We start from the raw sequence: 5,910 nt of genomic DNA on the forward strand, positions 1-5,910 counted from the left end.
AGAACTTTTGTTGACCAAGTTTTAGTTAATCTTCGGTCCTTCCCACAGGACCGTGAACTTTGACATCAGCCTGGGCCAGCGTCAGAATGTTGATCAGCCCCTCCTTAACAACTCCTCCAGAAAATCAGCTGACAAACAAAACAATATTTTTAAAAAATTGCTTGATCAACTGCCCCGTGCCTGTTCCTTCTAGCATCCCTGTAAAATTAAAGCCTTTTTCTGCCTGACCTTTGAGATGCAGATCTTGTGGTCAGAGCTATTTTCATTTGACACCTGCAAGATCCCGAGAGTTCCCTTTGTTAAAGCCCCAGAAGACGGTGGTTGCCACAAGCCCCATGCCTGGGGTGGAATTACAGGCTTCTGCTAGATGTTCTATTTATTTATTTGGCTGCGCTGGGTCTTAGTTGCAGCATGTGGGATCTAGTTCCCCGACCAGGGATCGAGTCTGGCCCCCCTGCATTGGGAGTGCGGAGTCGTAACCACAGGACCACCAGGGAAGCCCCTACATGTCTTATTTAAACAGAATTTGAAAGTCAGAGCCTCACACCAACTTAATACCTAAGATGCACCTCGGGGTGGTGCAGAGTGAACCTGGCCGAGGGCTTCTTGTTGCTGAGGGCTTGATTTCAGTGAAAAACAAGATTCTATGGGCTTAGTGTAGGGAAGGATCTTTTAGACCCCCTACAAAGCCGGGAATGAAAGCCATTCTCTTAAGAAGTTTCATTGCTAGTGTCAGAAGAATGGTTGAGCAGGCATTCTCATCTTTGAGGTGCTCTGGTTATTGCGTAATTCAAATGCACACTGCACATTAGGGAGAGAGAGAGGAGGTGCAAACAAACAGAATTTTATGTTTAATTTTTTCTCATCCTGCCTTAAAATATAAAATTTCTTCCATTAAGGGAAAGCAGCAAATACTGACCCCCAGGAAAACTACAGCCAGCTTATGGAATGAATCTCACTCTGGTTTCATGTCAGACACTCAAGTGCGATAGACTCAGGTGATGGGCAATGGGTTGAAGCTCTTCCCTCCTGAGACAGGCTGGGACCTGACACCTGGGACCTAGGATCCTCTGCCGCGGAGTTGGCACCTGGACAAATGTCTCTGCAAGCAAAAAAATGCAAAACAGGGTGCTGGGAGCAAGAGCAGTGCACCGCACATGCGCCCTGCACACGCCGCCACCGACGGGCGGGCAGACCACCTAAGCCACTCCTCTGGGCCAACCGCTGGACTCACCCCTACCCTCATCCCATGTAAGGAACCAGCTGGCTCCCCCTCATGCAGCGAGAAAGGGCACCTGTTACTTGTTTTCGCTTCCTTGTGCTGCAGCATGAGTCCTAATAAAGACTTACCTGAATTTCTTAGCTGGCCTTTTATCAGTTTCTATTGATTAAGGAAGCCAAGAACTCTGGGTGGTAACACTCCCATTTCTAGGTTTCCTGCATCACTGGTCACTCTCCCCAGGCTGAACACAGAAGGATGTAAGGACGTTCTGGGTAAATGGCACTAATGAGTACAATGATTTGAGCATACATACCTTCTGTGTTGCCCAAGCACTTTCAATTCTGTGATGAGATTCTCCAATGGATTTCAAGTCACCTCCTGAGAAACTACTGGGTCCTCAATGGTGACTCTCTGGGGACCCCAAGAATGATAGGAGGTGTGGCCATCACACACTTTTCTAGAAATACTTCCCAGAAGCCAGGTAGCACTTAACTTCTTAGGTACTTGTCCTCCTTCTTCCTGATATCCTCAAAGGAGGTAAATAGTCCACAGGATTCTATTTTTGTTCTGGACTTTTAAAATTTGTTGTTAAGTAATTATCACAGGAACATTTAAATATTTTTAAATGGGACAAATCAAATCAACTATTTACCCATTCCACTTTTATTCTCGCCCATGTACAAACATATTTAATATGGCAGCACAATCATGCACATCATGCATTTTTCACTTCACACCATAATTATGTCTTACAGAATCTGCACAAAACAGATTAGAAGCTACACAAATGTCCCCAAATGGCAAAATATCTAAGTAAAAAAGAACATTGGTATTACATTTCCATCAACCGTTTCAATCTCTGTACAAATAATGTAATCATCTGAGGAAATAATTTCCCCACCTCAGTGCTTATATTATTCATTTTCATGTTCTTGTTCCTTCTCAGATTTAGGCCTCAGTGCTATTAAGAACACTGCCTAGTAGATCAGCTTTTGTAGGACTGTGTCATAAGAGCAGAGATTGACCATATGTCATTACACTAAAAACTGTTGTTTAACAGTTTTCTTCAAGAGTGAGTTCTCTGATGTCCAGCAAGGGGAGAGCACCATCTGAAAGCCTTTCTGCACTGATTACATTCGTAAGGTTTCCTTCACTATGAATTCTTTGGTGTTCCGTAAGTCAGATCGTCTGCTGAAGGCTTTTTCGCAGTACATTCAAGTTTTTTGTTTTTTTAAAAAATTTATTTTATTTATTATTTCTTTTTGGCTGTGTTGGGTCTTCATTGCTGTGCACGGGCTTTTTCTCTAGTTGCAGTGAGTGGGAGCTACTCTTTGTTGGGGTGTGCAGGCTTCTCATTGCGGTGGTTTCTCTTGTTGTGGAGCACAGGCTTCAGTAGTTGCGGCTCATGGGCTCTAGAGCACAGGCTCAGTACTTGTGGCGCACGGGCTTAGTTGCTCTGTGGCATGTGGGATCTTCCCAGACCAGGGCTCAAACCTGTGTCCCCTGCATTGGCAGGCAGATTCTACACCACTGTGACACCAAGGAAGCCCCTATTTTTAAAAATTTTTAAATATTTATTTACTTGGCTGTGTTGGGTCTTAGTTGCAGCACACCAGATCTTTGTTGCCGGGAGCAGGATTCTCTCTAGTTGTGGCACTCAAGCTCTAGAGAGCGCAGGCTCAGTAGTTGCAGTGTGCAGGCTTAGCTGCCCCAAGGCATGTGGGATCTTAATTCCCCAACCAGGAACTGAACCTGTGTCCCCTGCATTGGAAGGTGGATTCTTAACCACTGCACCACCAGGGAAGTCCCTCATGGTTTTTCACCCTTATGAATTTTCTGATTCACAATAAGATAAAAGCTCTGTCTGAAGATTTCCCACATTGATTACATTTATACGGATTCTCTCCAATATGGATTCTTTGATGTCCAATATGGTGACAATCCTGGTGGAAAGACTTTTCACACTTATGGCATTCATGAGATTCCTCTCCAGTGTGAGTTCTCGGAAGAGTAACAAAGTGAGAACTCCAACTGAAGCATTTCCTGCACTGATTACATTCCTAAGGCTTCTTTCTTTTCAATGTGAGTTCTTTGATGTGAAATAAAGCCAGACCTCTGAAGGAAACACTTCCTATATTAACTACATTCATAAGGCTTCTCTCCATTATTCTTTTTTAAAAATATTTATTTATTTATTTATTTTTGGCTGCATTGTGTCTTTGTTGCTGCACGCAGGCTCTCTCTAGTTGCAGTGAGCAGGGGCTACTCTTCGTTGCAGCGTGCGGGCTTCTCATTGAGGTGGCTTCTCTTCTTGCACAGCACGGGCTCTAGGTGCACGGGCTTCAGTATTTCTGGCACTCAGGCTCAGTAGTTGTGGCTCGCGGGCTCTATAGAGAGCAGGCTCGGTAGTTGTGGCGCATGGGCTTAGTTGCTCTGCAGCATGTGAGATCTTCCCGGACCAGGACTCGAACCCATGTCCCCTGCATTGGCAGGCGGATTCTTAACCACTGTGCCACTAGGTAAGTCCCTGCATTATTCTTTCTTTGATACACATTAAAATCAAGGATGTGACTGAAAAACTTCCCACATTGAATACAACAGAACAGTTTTTCTTCAGTGTGAGTTTTCTGATGCCTAATTAGTTAAGACCTCCTGCTGAAAGCTCTCCCACGTTCACATTCATGGAGTCTCTCTCTAGTACAAATTATGTAATGTCAACAAGTTGGGAGCACCAGGTGAAAGACTTCCCACATTGATTACATTATACAGTTTTTCTTAGGTATGAGTCCTTTAATGTGCAACCAGGTGAGAACTCCACTTAATAGATTTACCACAGTGGGCTTCCCTGGTGCGCAGTGGTTAAGAATCCGCTGGTTGGCTTTCATTAAGTTCCAGCTCCAAAGGAACCATAATGGTGGCTGTTTCTATGTTCTGTGATCTAGGAATCTGAGGCAGCGGAAAACCACATCTTACTTTGTGAATGGGACCCTTCTCCACTTTCTCCAGCTTTCAGCTGACTCATTGTAATTCTCCCAGTTACTATCCTCATCCATTTCTACAAGTTCAGCTGCCTCTGCCCCAGAGGATACATGTGCACCCTTTTCCACCAGAAAAAGTCTAAGTCCCAGGATCACCAAAAAGTCTGAGCAGCCTACTCTTCCAGACTGTTGGAATTTCCTATGCAATCTCCATGTTTCTGTGAGAACAGAGAACCATTCCACACAATTCCAAGCCCCTAGTTCCTTTCGGTTTGCCAACCCTAGGCACAGTGCCTGTCCCCTCTCCCTTTCCCAGATCCAGTGCTTCCTGCAGGGATAGACCATCCCTTTGGGTACAGTATCCATTGGTGGAAACTTTCAAATCATGTACACCCCCTGCTATTACTGCAGAAGCAAATTACCACAAACCCAGTGGCTTGAACAATACAGATTTATTATTTTACCCTCTGGAGATCAGAAGTCTATCACTGGGCTAAAATCAAGGTGTTGCCAGTACTGCATTTCTTCTGAAGGCGCTAGGGAATGAATCCATTTCTCTGCCTTTTCCAGCTTCTAGAGGCCCCTCACATTCCTTTGTTTATGGTCCTGCATCACTCAAATCTCTGCTTCTGTCACCATATCTTCTTTTCTCACTCAGATCCTCCTGTCTCCCTCCTGTAACAACCCTTGTGATGACACTGGGTCCGCTGGGATGATCCAGGATTATCTCCCTGTTTCAAAATCCTAATGTAATCACATCTGCAAAGTCGCTTTGGCCACGTGAGGTACGATATTCACAGGTTCCAGGGATTAGCAGTGAACATCTTTGGGGGCCATCATTCTGCCACTCACAACCCTCCACCCAGGATATTCAGACACATCCTGAGCCCTGACCACAAATTTATGACTGTAATGCTGGGTGGTACAAGTGTGAATTACGTGCGGTTGGGGAAAGATTAGGAACCACCAGTTTATTTATTTATTTGGCTGTGCCAGGTCTTAGTTGCAGCACGCAGGATCTTCGTTGTGGCATGGGGGGATCTTTTAGTTGTGGCATGCGAACTCTTAGCTGCAGCATGCATGTGGGATCTCGTTCCCTGACCAAGGATCGAACCCAGGCCCCCTGCACTGGGAGTGTGGAGCCTTAACCACTGGACCACCAGGGAAGTCGCATGTATATTCAAATCCTGCATCATTTAATCCTACGCTAAGGAAAGTGGAAACTCTTCCATTCACCTCAGAGATGAGTTTCTCTGACCTTCTGAAGAAGTCAGCTTATGATATTAAGTTATCCATATAGCCTTATATCTTTCCTAACTCAGCATTTATTACCTTCAGGTTTCTTTTAGTGAGAGTGGTGAGTACAGAGGCTCCTGCCATGAAACGAGGGCATTGCTGGCCCTCCTGGTGACATCATCCACCATTCCCTTGGTTGATCATCCTCCAGCTCATCATCCAGGCTCCTCATATAATCCTGACAGATGTCCATTCATCTGAAGGAGGTTCGTGCAACCACCTGCCCTGCCACCCGCTGATCATGCTCCCAGAGCATTTCCTTCACCTGCCTCGGCCCCCACTCCCCTTATCTACCCCAGCACAACTTCCCAGGTCTACCCAGGGCCCACCCCTTTTGTTTTAACATTGCTTCTTTCAATAAAGTCATTAGTGAAAAAACATTTAATCAAATAGGTGGGAAAAAACACACAGATA

The sequence above is a fragment of the Pseudorca crassidens genome, chromosome 20 (assembly GCF_039906515.1).
Source record: "Pseudorca crassidens isolate mPseCra1 chromosome 20, mPseCra1.hap1, whole genome shotgun sequence".
In the NCBI taxonomy this organism is placed as follows: Eukaryota; Metazoa; Chordata; class Mammalia; order Artiodactyla; family Delphinidae; genus Pseudorca; species Pseudorca crassidens.